Consider the following 17,139-nt stretch of genomic DNA (forward strand, 5'->3'; position numbering starts at 1 on the left):
TCTCTCTCTCTTTCTCTGCCCCTTCCCCACTTGCACCCCCTCTCTCAAAATAAACATTTTTTTAAAAAAATAATAAAGTAAAATAATTCAAAGTAATTAAAATTAAAACTCAAACCTTCCATTTGCATATGTCCAAACTCATCAATTATTGTACACAGTAAGTATGTGTAATTCTTTGTATATCAATAAAACTTCGATAGAACTTTTTTTTTTTAATGTTAAGACTTGCAGTTGCAGTAGCCACATTTCAAGTGCCCAGTTGCCACATGTGGTTGAGTAGCTACTTTCTTAGAACAGGACTGGAAGAACCCAGTATCTTCACTGCTGAGTAAAGCCATAGGGAATTTCCCTTGGTGGGATTTTGTTGAAAACAACTGGAAAGGATGATTTTATTTTTTTTTTAATGTTTATTTATTTTTGAGAGAGACAGAGACAGAATGTGAGTGGGTTAGGGGCAGAGAGAGAGGGAGACACAGAAGCAGAAGCAGACTCTAGGCTCTGAGCTGTCAGCACAGAGCCTGACGCGGGGCTCGAACTCACGAGCCGCGAGATCATGACCTGAGCCGAAGTGGGACCCACAACCGACTGAGCCACCCAGGTGCGCCTGGAGAGGATAATTTTAGAGTGGAACTACAATGACAGCCAGGAGACATAATTACAGGAACACTTAACTCCTTCCCACTCCCCTAATATTGTCATTTTAGCTTTTTCCTTTTATCTCAGAATTATTTATATCCCTTACTTTTGTGAAGATAATTTACCTGACCATATTTTCTATATTGGATCTATGAAATCTCTGACTTTGCCCTATCTTTTACCTAAGAGCAAATATAAAAATATGTATTATTTATCTTGTACTATGTGACTTTTATTTCATTTTATACATATAAGAAAACCATGAAGTCGGATATAAAGAAATGGCAGCACAGCAAGGTTATGCAGCTAGAAAGCACCAGAACTAGAAATCAAACCTAGGTGTCTCCCACACTTAACCATGCTTAACTAGGCTCTTGATCAATACTATGTCATGATACTTGGTGGTGTAGATCATTGATCAACAATAGCCCACAAGAGAAGATACAGAGTAGATGAGGCCCTGGAGGATAACCACTAAAATTCACTCCACCCATAACTCTCTGAGTAAAGTGTTCACTGTCCACATAAAGGAATTCAGTTGTTGTGGTTGAGCAGTGGGGGTTAGGAAATTTTTATAAATTGAATGTCTGAGCTTGCACCATAGTATTCAAGAAATAACTGAGAGTCTGTAACAAAGGAAGTTCTGTCTCCTCTGTATTTCCTTGAGAAGAGGCCACAAGACAAGAATAATGGCAAGCTGACCTCTTTATAAGGGAAAGAAAATATATATATATATATATATATATATATATATATATATATATATATATATATATATGTATATGCATACATATATGTATATATATGGTACATAATCACCCTCTGATCTTTCCTCCAACAAATTAGATTTGTCTCCAACAATTTGCATTACAATTACAATTTATGGCAATATAAAAACTAAAAGGAGCATTTCTTCCTCTGTTCTCACACTGTAGCCGAAAGGGCTAGCTGGGGATTTTCCTGTGGAATTTAATCTTGGTTACATATTTGTATTCCATACAAACAATTCATATTGTGGGTTTTTTTCTGGAATTGGCCTGAGAAGGGGTACTGTGGGGAAGAATTTGCCAAATACGTAAGCAGGGCCAGGTGAGGTTTGGCTTATATGAATGGAAAGCAATGACAAGACCTGATGTCCACCATGTAGGTTAGAGTCTGCTCTATGCTCACGTGAACTGTTTGGAGGTGAAGTGAATACTACTAGGAAGTGTTCGGTAATTACAATAATGTGACTATTTAGTGAATTCATAGGGCGATAACTGAAACAAAAGACTTTAACTTTTAAAATGTACCTGAGTATATCTTGAATTTGATCATTTCTTGCCTATTCTACTTTAACAGCTTTACCCCAACTCATCCTTAGCTGGTCAACAGTCTTCTGAAGGAGTCTCTTTAACATCATTGTTGCCCTGCACTGCTCCTTTTCCACACAGCCAGGAAGATTCAAATCAGATTAGGTGGCAGTTCAGCTGAAAACTTTTCAGTCATTGTTGATTATACTAAGCAAAATTTTAAAACTCATTGCGTACAGAGTACCCATTTACCCTTCAGACTTCATCTCTTTTGTCATCCACTTATCCCGTACCATACTTGAGTCATTATGGCTTTCCTTCTCTCATTCAAGAAATATTTAACTGGATTCAATCTCAGGCCCTCTGCATTTCCCATTACTTCTGATTAAACTAATCTGTTCCCACATTTTCATGTGTCTCCTTCCTCTCATCAGTCATTCTCCATTTAAATGACACCTTTTAGCTTCTGTCTTTCTTTTTCATTGCTAAATCCCCTAGTAGGATTAACATGTATATTCTAAGCAAACTTATTTTATATAATTGTACTAAGCTTATCAAAATGTTATTGGGTTAGTTGATAGGACTAGTTAAAGAAAATGGGTTTAAGAAGTTCTCCTTGGGGTGCTGGGTTGGGTTGGTCATTAACATTAAGCATCTGACTCTTGATTTCAGCTCAGGTCATGATCTCATGGTAGTGACATTAAGCCCCATATTGGGGCTTAATCTGTTTAAGATTCTCTCACTCCCTCTCTGCCCCTCCAAAAAATAATAATAAAAACAAAAAAAAGAATAAAAAGAAGTCCTGCTCCCCAGTTGTGTGTTGACTCTGGCTAGTATTGACTTGCGAGAGCCAGTTATTAAATGTTTAAGAATTTTGTGAGATAAACACAGCCATTATTAAAATATATAAACTTAGAAGTAAACAAATATATTAAAAACAAATAAACAAACCCACCAATGCTTAATTACTTTACTGTATTCTATAGTCTAGACCAGTGGTGGTAAATGTTTTCAGTAGAGGGCCAGATAGGAAATATTTTGAGCTTTGTAGGCTATACAGTCTGCATCACAACTACTCAATTCTGTCTTTGTAGCATGAAAGCTTTCACATAGGCAATACATGAATGAATGGCTTTGTCAGTGTTCAATAAAACTTTATTTACAAAAATAAATGACAAGCCATATTTGGACCACAGCCCATCACTTGCTGATACCTCATCTAGATCCTTGAGGTTTCTTGAATCTATCACATGTATGTGGTAGAAATGTTCTAAAATGGTATGCTGCAGGACATCTCTTCCCAAATCCATATTCTGGGGTTTCACATTGGTAGCTTGAATTGGCTATGGTGGTAGTATGTGTATATGCCTTTGAAATTAACTTTTTTAAATCATGCTGTTTATTCTCCCTCAGAGAGCTGGTTGTTAAATATTTACCATCATATCATGCTTCCCTCCTAGCACAGACTTTGGCACTCTTAAGTGGAACAAAATACCACACTCCTAAGAAGTTGGTTTCTCTCAGGGAATCTAATGCTGTCACTAGCATGGCTGACAGGAACAGAGAAGGTTTCACTTAGGCTGTAACATAGCCTCTTAGGCTATAACACAGCTGCACATTTAAACTATTTTTTAAAAATATAAAAATAGCATGTTATGTCATTGATTAAAACATGCTTAGCATTTCAGATTCACTCAAGACTTTGATATATGTAGTCAATGTTAATATTCAAAAAATATTTATGAAGTACCACTTACATACAAGGCTAGATATATATCTTCATAGAAGCTACATTAGTAAACAAAGTAGTGCTATGGTGAAGAATAAAGCAGACAAGACAGGGTAAGGTGTGCTGGTGGGTGGTTTAGGGTGGATTATCATTTTAAATGGAATACCTAGAAAATGTCTCACAAGTTACATTGTCTCAAAAACTCTTGTTTGCAGAGGGGTGGGAGGTGGGAGAGGAGAGAGAGTTTTAAGTAGAGTGGGCAACAAATGAAGATTTCTAAGGTGGGAGCAGGCCTCAGTGTTCCAGCCACCAGGAGGGGGCAGGTGGCCTCTGAGGAAGGAAGAGAGTAGAGAGATGGTGCTGGTGATGGAAGGTTATGGAGAAGGAACGTGAGCCCAGGCAGGGCCAGGGCTTCTCTCCCATTTCTGTGAGTTTGGAATCCTTTGGAAAGTTGTTAGAAGACATGTTACTTGATCTGACTCCAGGTTTCAAAGAATTGCTAGGGACTGGGAAGCGGAGGAAGGAAAGATGGTGTAGATGAAACAAAATTGCCAAAATGTGAATTGTTGAGGGCTGATGACGGATACATGGTGATTAATTTTATATTCTTCTTTGCACATTTGAAAATTAAAAATAAAATGAAAAAAGATTGTATGTTGAAAATAGACTAGAGAATGGGGCTTGCTAGGAGACCAGTGGGAGGTTATTGCAATGGTACTAGTAAGAAATGACCATGTCTTAGATCAGATCAGATCAAGGAAATGAGAATTAAGACAGAGCCAGATTCTGGGCACGTTTTACAGGTAGAGCCATAGCACTAACTGAGATAAATAAATGTGCTTAAAACCTGCTTTGATTTTTTTTTCTCAGCTTCAATGTGTTCTTTATTATTTATTTCTGTATTTTTTACCCCAGAATTTTCATACTATTGAGGCAAAAGATGGTGATAATTAAATAGATTTTTATAAATAAAATATTTATTTTTCTCTTTTTATTTTTACTTACATGGGGCTTATTTAACCTTCAGCAATGTGACTGTAATTAAAGGTGTTTTATGCACTTGGCAGTAGATGAGTCTCTCTCCTGTCCAGGTTTATGAATTCCAATCATCAGGGTCTCATTTAAGCCAAGAATCTCAGGCTGTCACTACTCTTGAGAGAGAATCAGTGTCTCACTCAGCATTTCTCTGTGTTAAAATAATGCCATCTGTTGTTAGCCAAGCTGTAACTAGAGTCTCACCTGCACAGAAGGATATTTGTTGGGCTTTGACATAAATTATGCTCACTCCTTCTAAAGGAGAAGAGGCTGTTTCAGATGTTGGTTACACTGAGCTGAGTTAGGTGTGTAGAAAGAAAATAAAGGCACTCAATTAATATATTTTCCTATATTAAAAGAATAGTGAATTCATTACATCTCTCTATCTCTCTAAAATATTATTTACTTGTAAAATCTGAAGTTGCATGGTTAAAGATACCCCATGCTAGATCTAGGTATGATGTTGTGTCCTGTATATTCTCAAGATGAAAACTAGCATGATGGGGAACTAAGGCCATGCAAAAAATGCTGGAGAAATACATAATAAAAATGTTTAAAAGTATAGCTAAGGTCAAAACAAAGAAAGAAATTACAGGCAAGACAAAAATAGCAATAATAATTGAAGAGGTGACTGAAAGTCACATGAATAAGTATAGAAACAATCCGCGGCTGCCTTGCAAACTGGAGTGAAGGGGTGAAGGGAATTGCATGTCTTAGTAACTTGAGGGCTTTGGGCTTAGTGACGAGTAGAGAGAGGGTAGACAGTTGGAACTGTGATGACTGAACAAAGCTGATTGTTCCCAGAGAGAAATGGGGAAATAGAAAAAAAATTCCTCCTCCACCACAGGGTGATGACACGGAAGCTTGTCTGTCTCTGTCTGGTCTCATTGGAAAAGAAAATTTCTCCTAAAATATGTAATCCCACAGCTCATGCAGCCATCAGTTTTAGGAATGATTTTATGATACCCATGTTGATTCACAATCCTAAACATGAGAAATTAACACAATGATTAGTTCTAGGTAGGTAATATCACCAGAGTGCTTTTTAGGAAGCAAACATTAATCCCTTAGTAGATCTGCTTTATGAATTCAGTCCTAAGGGGTGCTTGTCTCCTGCCACCGTCCAAACCATGACTTCACAGCATGAAATCATGAAAGATATGGGGAAATAATCTGCTGTGATGAAGACACAGGCATAAAGCACTGCAGGATCAGAGTGCTGAGGTCTTCAAGTAATAAAGCATAAAGAGCAAAAGATATGAATGTGAAAATGTATAAAAGAACTTCAAAAGGTAATTGATACCCTTTTTTAAAAATTATTTTTTTAACATTTATTTATTTTTGAGAGACAGAGCATGAGTTGGGGAGGAGCAGAGAGAGAGAGGAAGGCACATAATCTGAAGCAGGCTCCAGGCTGTCAGCACAGAGCTCAACGTGGGGCTAGAACCCACAGACTGTGAGATCATGACCTGAGCTGAAGTCAGACGCTTAACTGACTGAGCCACCCAGGCACCCTTAATTGATACCCTTTAAAAAAGAACTACATGCTTAGGAAAATGGGAAAATTTGAAGAAAAAAAAAAACAGATAATACTTACAGAAAGCAAAAATATAGGCACTGAGAAAAAAATAAGTGAAAAGTTAATACAGAAAATGAGAAATGGGATAGGCAACCTTTAAAGACACAATTGCTGAGAATTTTCTAGAATTGATTATAGACAAACTCTCAAACTCTAATGTCTCTTCTGAGATACTACATAATGAATATTTAGAATCCTAATAAGATTGAAAAATCTTAGCAATGATAAGAAAGTTAAGAAATTGTATCCCTAACAAACATTAGACTGATCACAGGCTTCCAAAAAAGTAGAGACCATAATATAGTAGAATAAGATCATGAAATTTCTGTGGAAAAACATTCAACTTTAAATTCTGAATTATATATGTAAATTACATATAAATAATATTTATAGATTTTATATATACATATGTATATTTATTAGAATAAAGGGGAATCCAAGATGAAATAGTGGAGTGTAAGAAGCAACGTGGGCTTGTGTTATATTATTTTCTGTTTGTGTGAAATCTTTAATATAAAATTGAATTTTAATTGTAAAAAAGCAAAAAGTTTCCTCTGATTAACTTAAATGAAAAAAGAGAAGGGAAGCCAATTTATTAGAAAGATATTTGAATATCTCACGGAACAGTTCAATAAAACACAACATGAGAAGAAAAGGAAATAGGACATTTCCAGATACTGCATCAACAGGAGTTATGATTTTTCTGTACATAGCTCTACCATCATGTGAGTCAGCTCCACAATTCTTGTTCACTTTTCCCATCTGTTAAGATTTCTCAGGTGACTCTGTATCAGTTGTTGATGATTGAGAGTTCATATGAATTGATCCCATTTCCCTTAAAGGAAAATTATAGTGAACCAATCTTTTTTTTCTGTGAATTGTCTATTAAGTTTCACCTTTTATTTCTTGTCATGTACATTTCTTTTTCTGCATTTAAATATATCCTCACCTAATAAGATGCATTCTCATATACTGCTGCAGAAATTCTTTCTACCCATATAACTGGCAAACAATCCCAAATTATATTTGTATGCCAAATCCAGATTTGATACGAGAGAACCACTCTTGTCCACATATAGGCTCTGTTTTGATCAGATTCTCATGTGATACTTACTGTTAATTTTACATTGATAAAACATTCAATTCATTTATATTGGGCCATTTTTTTTTTAATACTAGGCATTGCAGTCAATATTTAGAATAGAATAATGGCCAAAATCTTACATTTTTGTGGAAAGGAAAAGAAATAAACTTTTTGAAAGATAAATGATAATAAATAGAGTATGTTAGAACTTGGTAATACTTGGCTAAAATAGGGTAAAGGATATTAGAAATGTATGAAAAAAGGGGGAGTGTCAAGTGTATTTTAGGTAGTCAGGGTACGTTCATTGCCAGAGTGACAGTTAAGCAAAAATACAAAGCAAGCCAGGACATTCAACATTTGTAATTTGAGCAAAGACTGTATAAAGCACAGGGAACAACCAGTACAATAATCCTAAGAGGAGAGGGTGGCTAGAGCAAAATGATAAAGTTGGAGAGTATGATTAGAGAGGCAGTGGGGATTCCGGTCCTGATGGGTCACATTAAAGCCACTGTAAGCCTGTTGACTCCTATTCTGTGAGAGGTGAAGAGTTGGTAGGTGTTATGGTTTGAATTATGTCCCTTCAAAGCTCATCTATTGAAGTCCTATCCCCCAGACCCTGAGAATATGACCTCCTTATTTGGAAATAAGATTATTACAAATGCTATTAGTTAAGAGGAGATCATCAGGGTGGGCACCAGTCTAATGTGACTGGCATTCTTATTTAAAAAAAAAAGAACATTTAAAGCCAGAAATGCATACAAGGGGAAACACCAGGTGAAGATGAAGGCAGAGATTAGGGTGATGCTTCTCAAGCAAACAAATGCCAAATATTGCCAATAGTCCATCAGAAACTAGGAGAGATGCATGGAACAATTTCTTTCTCAAAGCTTTCAAAAGGAACCAGCCCTGCTAACAGTTTAATCTCAGAGTTCTAGCCTCCAGAACTGTAAGAACATAACTGTATATTGGCTAAGCCACCAAGTTTGTGATACGTTGTTACAGCAGTCCTAGCAAACTAATACAGTAAACATTGAACACAGAAGTGAAATAATAGAACTTAAGTATTAAAAGGATCACTGGCTGGTATGCTGAGTGGGAAAGGCACAGATGGAAGCTAGATGGCCAGTTAGCAAGCTCTTGCATTACTACCAGTAAGAAATCTAAGTGCCTCAGGGGCTCCCGAGTTCCTTAGTGGGTTAAGCCTCCAACTCTCTATTTCTGCTGAGGTCATGATCTCCTCGTTTGTGGAATCAAATCGAGCCTCACGTCGGGCTCCATACCGAGCATGGAGCCTGCTTGGGATCCCTCCCCCTCTCTCTCTAATCCTCCCCCACTTGCATGTGCGTACACTCTTTCTCTCTCTCAAAATAAAGAAAGAAAGAAAAAAATCTTAGCGACTCAGACCATGGTTGAGGTATTCAAAAGTCATCAGATTCTAGATCTATTTTGAAGGTAGAGCTGAAAGAGTTTCTCCATGGATTGAATGTGAGTTGTAAAGAAAGAAAGAACCTGAGGATAACTGAATGTTCTGGTATGCACCACTAGAAAGAGAGAAGTACCATGAATTGGGATATGGTGGTAGAACTAGGACTGAAATCAATTTCTCACTTTCTCCGGACGCCCAGAATAATATACTTGCCCTTAAAACTAATAGTGGGAAGGGGCACCTGGGTGGCTCTGTCCATTAAGTATCCAACTTTAGCTTCACACTGATAGTGTGGAGCCTGCTTGGGATGCCCTCCCTCCCGCTCTCTCTCTGCCCCTCCCCCACTTGCACCTTCTTTCTTTCAAAGAGTAAATAAACTTAAAAAAAAAATCTAATAGTGGGAAGATGTGCCAATATTCATTATCATAACAATCACATATAAGTATATAATATTAACATTATTGCTGTTGTCTTTCACTTGTCAGCATCTTTGAGAAAACACACTCTCCTGAATGTTCTTCACATTTTCTTGATTATAATTATTCTGTGTTGGATATTTTTTTTAGTAGTTCTCTATTCTGAAAAATGATGATGACTGCAATCTATAAAAGGACAGCAGATAGCTTTGTGAAATAGCTGAATGTCCATGACTTGTGTAGAGAGGAGCCCAAAGAAGAACCTGCAATTTCCAGGGTGTATTATGGTAGATTCACCACTTACCATTGCCAATCTCAATACTAAACAGAGAAATCCGCTTTAATGTCCTAGAAGAATTGACCATAATTGCCCCCATTTTGCCCAGAAAAAAAAAATGCCCTCAAAAATCTCTGTTTTCTAGAATTATCTTACATCCACAGAGCTATGGTCCTAGCCTATAAAATAAGGGGAAAAATATCAAAGAATCTACAGATGAAGTTTACCTTAATTTTTCTTAAGACCAGAATCTCTGAGTTTACAAGGTATAAAACATACAGCTTACCTTCAGTGGTAGTTGTGCATCCTTTCACATGATAGATACTTGAAAATAAAATAAAAACTTATGTTAGGTGTATTAAAAGACCCCTAGGAAGGCATGTTTACCTGGAAAAATAGAAGACTATTTGTGAAACAGAACATGATTGGGAATCATTTAAGGAAGTGATACCAAGATTAACTTCTCTGAATGGGTTCCAACACGATGCTAAAACTATAAACATCCAGTGCCTGGAGCAGAGAGATCTTCCACAAGAGACTATAAGGTGGCAGTCACAACAAAATTGTGAATAGAAAATTTATAAATAATGCTGACTTTAGGTAGTGGTGTTGATAGCATACTTGAGTTCACTGGGGGTACTTAGAAGTCCTTGAGGAAGCTCTGACACTAAGACACCATGTTGAAAGGACATGCTGAATAAGAAGAATTGGTACTCAGAGTCCATTTTTACTTCTTTCTGGAGTGTTGCCCTGTGTTTCAGAGTCTTGAAAGCCAAATTAAATATTTCCTGGACTCCCTTAGAGCTGCGGCTCTAAATGGGAGTTTGATTCTACAAAGTCGATCCGCTCAACACGTAGTCACAAGTGCAAGAGAGGCCATCTTTTGGTTGCTTTGGCTGCTGCTCTTGAAAAGCTGAGCTGTAGAGGCACTGAGTGTTTCTGCAGCAGCGTTTTAGCCATCAACTTTGTGGGAGTAGAAGGGAAATTTTTAGCATTATTGGTAGTGGCAGTGAGAGCAGCATCAATGGCTATGACAGTGTGTCCTGGAAGCCCTTAGACCTATGTCTCTGATGTAGATCCCCTTAATAACCCAATTGTTTGATACTGCTCTGAGAGTAACTCCTAGAAGCCCAGTCTAGATCCTCATGTCCAGGATTTTGTAAAAATGTATTTTCATATAAATCACTTCTACTTTAAAATATCAAGAAACCTGAGTGATAAAAGTTTTTGAAAAATTCAGGTGCCATATGTTTTCCTTCTAACCTGAACAAGCAGGAGGCCTTGAACTGATGGCTGGTCTCCAGAGATTCAGTGGAACTGAGTCTGAAGCAATAGAACTAACCAAGATCTTGCATCCTGACTATACATACTCCAGGCTTTTGTGTCACGGGAAATGCTTGCAAATTTAAATAATATATTGTTTACTCAAAATCCAAGAATGATTTCTGACCTCAGAAACTAAATAAATAAAATAAAAATGCTCTCCCACAGTGCTAAAAGTGGGCAAAAAGGGAATTATTTAAACAAAGGACCTCACTCTATATTCCTGCTTCTCACCTTGAATAGAGCTATAAATTTGCTTTATTATTCACACCTTATTTTTACCTAATAAGTTGTCACTTTCATCTCTATAAAAAAGATGAAGAATGAAAAAAAGAGCCCATCTGTGTGCCTGTTTTTCTGAGGCAATCAGTGTATCGAATGAATAAATGTAAATAGAAAGCTATAGGCTCCAGGGTGTCATTCTAGGGTGTCACTCCCACATATGTCACATTGATTAAAAATGGCAGTCCCTCAAAAACCATTGAAAAGTTAAATTTCCTTCTAATATTTCCCTGTAATAAGACTTGGGATACTGTAAAGAATGTAATTCTGCTTAATAAATTTATTTTGTATTTTAATTAATGTTAACACATATCCCCGAGGAAATTTAAAGAAAGGTGCAGTAAAAAATGCTTAATTTTATATCATCATATCCAAATGAAAATAGAACAGAATTTATATGCCTATGCTATATTGTTTCCAACTACAAGCAATTTTCATAAATAATCACTTCTTGTTTGGTATAATCAATAATAAATATGTGTATTCTCAAAAAGATCGAGATCATACCATGCATATCAGACCACAACGTATGAAATTCGAAATCAACCACAAGAAAAAATTTGCAAAGGTAACACATACTTGGAGACTAAAGAACATCCTACTAAAGAATGAATTGGCTAACCAAGAGGTTAAAGAGGAAATTAAAAAGTACATGGAAGCCAATGAAAATGATAACACTGCAGCCCAAAACCTCTGGGATGCAGCAAAGGTGGTCATAAGAGGAAAGAATATAGCAATCCAAGCCTTCCTAAAGAAGGAAGAAAGGTCTCAGATACACAACCTAAACTTACACCTCAAAGAGATGGAAAAAGAACAGCAAATAAAACCCAAAACCAGCAGAATACAGGAAATAATAAAGATTAGAGCAGAAATTAATGCTATTGAATCAAAAAAAAACAAAAACAAAAAAACAAACAAAAACCAAACAGTAGAACAGATCAATGAAACCAAAAGCTGGTTCTTTGAAAGAATCAACAAAATTGATAAACCCCTAGCCAGTTTAATCAAAAAGAAAAAGGAATGGACCCAAATAAATAAAATCAAGAATGAAGGAGGAGAGATCACAACCAACACAGCAGAAATAAAAACAATAATAAGAGAATATTATGAGCAATTATGCCAATAAAATGGGTAATCTGGAAGAAATGGGCAAATTCCTAGAAACATATAAACTACCAAAACTGAAACAGGAAGAAATAGAAAATTTGAACAGACACCTAACCAGTAAAGAAATCAAATTAGTAATAAACTATCTTCCAAAAAACAAGAGTCCAGGGCCAAATGGCTTTCCAGGGGAATTGTACCAAACATTTAAGAGTTAACATCTATTCTCTTGAAGCTGTTCCAGAAAATAGAAATGGGAGGAAAACTTCCAAACTCTTTCTATGAAGCCAGCATTACCTTAATTCCAAAACCAGACAAAGACCCCACTAAAAACGAGAACTATAGACCAATTTGCCTGATGAACATGGATGCAAAAGTCCTCAACAAGATACTAGCCAACTAGACCCAACAATACATTAAAAAGATTATTCACCACGACCAAGTGGGATTTATACCTGGGATGCAGGGCTGGTTCAATACCCACAAAACAATCAATGTGATTCATCACATCAATAAAAGAAAGGACAAGAACTACATGATCCTCTCAATAGATACAGAGAAAGCATTTGACAAAATACAGTGTCCTTTCTTGATAAAAACCCTCAAGGAAGTAGGGATAAAAGGATCTTACCTCGAGATCATAAAAGCCATATATGAAAGACCCAATGCTAATACCATCCTCGATGGGTAAAAACTGAGAGCTTTCCCCTAAGGTCAGGAACAAGACAGGGATGTCCACTGTAACCACTGTTATTCAACATAGTATTGTATGTCTTAGCCTCAGCAATCAGAAAACACAAAGAAATAAAAGGCATCCAGATCGGCCAGGAGGAGGTCAAATTTTTACTCTTCACAGGTGACATGATACTCTATATGGAAAACCCAAAGATTCCACCAAAAAACTGCTAGAACTGATCCATGAATTCAGCAAAGCGGCTGGATATAAAATCAATGCACAGAAATCGGTTGGATTCCTATACACCAACAATGAAGCAACAGAAAGAGAAATTGAGGAATCGACCCCATTTACAGTTGCACAAAAACCCATAAAATACCTAGGAATAAATCTAACCAAAGACGTGAAAAATCTATACAGTGAAAACTGTAGAAAGCTTTTGAAAGACATTGAAGAAGACACCAAAAAAAATGGAAAAAGGTTCCATGCTCCTGGATAGGAAGAACAAATATTGTTAAAATGTCAATACTACCCAAAGCAATCAACATATTGAATGAGATCCCTATGAAAATAACACCAACATTCTTCACAGAGCTAGAACAAACAATCCTAAAATTTATATGGAATCAGAAAAGACTCTGAATAGTCAAAGCAATCTTGAAAAAGAAAACCAAAGCAGGAGGCATCACCATCCCAGACCTCAAGCTATACTACAAAGCTGTAATTATCAAAACAGTATGGTACTGGCCCAAGAACAGACACTCAGATCAATGGAACAGAATAGAGAACCCAGAAATGCACCCACAAACATATGGCCAACTAATCTTTGACAAAGCAGGAAAGAATATCCAGTGGGATAAAGACAGTCTCTTCATCAAGTGGTGCTGAGAAAACTGGACAGCAACATGCAGAAAAATGAACCTGGACCACTTTCTTACACCATACACAAAAATAAACTCAAAATGGATGAAAGACCTCAATGTAAGACAGGAAACCATCAAAATCCTCGAGAAGAAAGCAGGCAAAAACCTCTTTGATCTTGGCCACAGCAACTTCTTCCTCAACATGTCTCCAGAAGCAAAGGAAACAAAACCAAAAATGAACTATTGGGACCTCATCAAGATAAAAAGCTTCTGTACAGTGAAGGAAACAATCAGCAAAACTGAAAGGCAACAGACAGATTGGGAGAAGTTATTCGCAAATGACATATCAGATAAAGTGTTACTATCCAAAATCTGTAAAGAACTTATGAAACTCAACATCCAAAAAAACAAATAATCCAGTGAGGAAATGGGCAAAAGACATGAATAGACACTTTTCCAAAGAAGACATCCAGATGGCCAACCAACACATGAAGAAATGCTCAATATCACTCATCATTAGGGAAATACAAATCAAAACCACAATGAGATACCACCTCACCCCTGTCAGAATGGCTAACATTAACAACTCAGCCAACAACAGGTGTTGGTGAGGATGTGGAAAGAGAGGATCTCTTTTGCACTGCTGGTAGGAACGCGAACTGGTGCAGCCACTCTGAAACACAGTATGGAGGTTCCTCAAAAAATTAAAAATAGAACTACCCTATGACCCAGCAAGTGCAGTACTAGGTATTTATCCAAGAGATACAGTTTATGCTGTTTTGAAGGGATACATGCTCCCCCATGTTTATAGCAGCACTATTGACAATAGCCAAAATATGGAAAGAGCCCAAATGTCTATCAATGGATGAATGGATAAAGAAGATGTGGTATATATATACAATAGAGTTACTTGGCAATCAAAAAGAATGAAATCTTGCCAATTGCAACTACGTGGATGTGACTAGAGGGTATTATGCTAAGCGAAATTAGTCAGAGAAAGACAAATATCATATGACTTCACTCATATGATGACTTTAGGACACAGAACAGATGAACACAAGGGAAAGGAAGCAAAAATAATATAAAAACAGGGAGGGGGACAAAATATATAAGACTCTTAAATATGGAGAACAAACAGGGTTACTGGAGGGGTTGTGGGAGCGGGGATGGGCTAAATGGGTGAGAGGCATTAAGGAATTTACTCCTGAAATCATTGTTGCACTATATGCTAACTTGGATGTAAATTAAAAAATAAAATTAAATTTAAAAAAATATGTGTATTCCTTCAAATATAGTTTTTGAGAGTATTTCGGGCTACAACAAGATTAAGTAATTTAAACAGAGCTATAATTAAATCTTTATTCAATGAGAAAGTGGGGGAAATGAGATGTTTCCAGTAATAGATTATTTAACTGAAATCCTTTTTTCAAAATAAAAATGTGTTAATGTGTCAGTCAGTCAATCAGTATGTCTGATTGATTATTCCATAAGATAGTAATATAGGTAACATATCAAATAGTAATGTTTGAATTAGTATTACTATTAAGTGATTAAGCTCTTATGACTGGTAGTACTTAAAGTACTTAAAGTTTATATATACAGAAAAGAAAAAAGACAAAGCAGTATAAGGAGGCAGAAAAGCATGTTCTTGGAGCAGTAGACTGACATTTGTGCAGGTTCCCCTATACATTTTTCCAGTTGATTCACACCACAATCTGTTATAGTAAGTGTATTTTCCTTCTTATTTTCAATTCCAAAAGCTGAACTACAGGGAGGACAATTAGATCGTTCAAGCTATAGATCAAAAAATGTAAAGCAAGAATGTGAACACAAGTTTCATATTTCCGAAACCAATGTTCTTTCCTGTGCATTATACTGGATTTTATTCCCAGTTTTAACACTAACTAGATGTGTAATTTTGGACAAGTGCTTAAATTCTCTGTGACTGAGGCACTTCATTCATAAGATTAGTGAGTGGTTAAACTCCATGAGGAAAGAAATTCATATGTCTTTATGATTTGGGGTCACAAATAGAATTGGAAGAGCAGAAAAATATCCCTGTTCATAATACACCCTAAGAAACATCTATTTCAATGTGCCTTATTTGTTTAGACTCTAAGAGAATCAGATAGAGAAAGGCAAACAAGATGGTGCTCAGCAAAGCTCTACCAGACAAATGCTAGCTACGATCAACCAGGATTAGACTAGATGCAGACACAGAGCACATTATTTTAACCTGAAGCCACTAATCTGATCAGAAACTAGACCATAAAAACTGTCCACATCTAGCCTTTTGATGAACAGAGTTAAGCTTATGGAAAAATAAAGACAAAAAGAATGAATTTATTATTTTGGGTATCTAGTATATTCATCACAAAACAATGCACTTCAGAATCCAGAAAAAAAGTGTTAGGAAAGATTCTTTCATGCTATAAAGAATGTAGAAATATTTGGTTTCTATGAAAGAGAAACAAAAGGGATTCACTCAAAAATTATATGTAATATTAAATAATTGTGATAAGGTGGAAAATTGCAAAGTACATATGCAAATTTAATAGCTTCTTTAATGAGAAATGTTTAAAAAGCAAGGGAAAAAAAAGGATCCCAGTTACACTGTTAATGAAATTTTAAACATAAAAATTAATGTTGCAATGTACTCCTTTTATTTTTGACAATAAAAGTTAAAATAATGGAGTGTATGTATCCACATACACACACACACACACACACACACACACACACACACACAAACACACACACATATACTTGGATTCCAGGTAAGATACAATTCTTGTATCCCAGTAATATTCAGAATTCTAATCAGATATTGAGAGATGAATACCATACTGTGAAATGGCAGGTTAGCTTTATATTTAGAGTTTAAGGGGAATAGATCACCAAAGTCTTAATAAAAACAAAACAGCATAAAAAAACTCTTGATGTTGGGGACCACAACAAGAAGTAGGTGGCAAGAAGAAATTGCCATCTAAAAACAGTGACATTACTGATACTTTACCATGCCCTAGGCAGAAAGATAAGTGCTTTTCATACTTTAGCTCATTTAACTTAAGAGCCTGGGGTTAGTACTTCTATTTTCTTTGATTTACAGATTAAACTGATAAGGAATCTGTGAAGAGAGATCCACTCAATCTGACAGGTGGAATATTAGGTCCTAAAGTGAGAACAAATCAATCAGTTAATGTTCCAGCTTTGGGATAATTGAGGAATTGGTGAAGAAACATTAAGAAAGTATAAGCAGATAAAAGGCAACCAGCCTTAGATAATCAAGTGCCTCGGAGGCTAGCACCAATAAAAGACTTTACCACTCATTGGCCTTACAGGGAAGAAGGAGGAAGCATTTACCAGGACTCTGAGAAAGTAGCTATGGGAAAGGGTGCCCTACAGGACTGGAGGTCT

The sequence above is a fragment of the Panthera leo genome, chromosome A3 (assembly GCF_018350215.1).
Source record: "Panthera leo isolate Ple1 chromosome A3, P.leo_Ple1_pat1.1, whole genome shotgun sequence".
Taxonomy (NCBI): Eukaryota; Metazoa; Chordata; class Mammalia; order Carnivora; family Felidae; genus Panthera; species Panthera leo.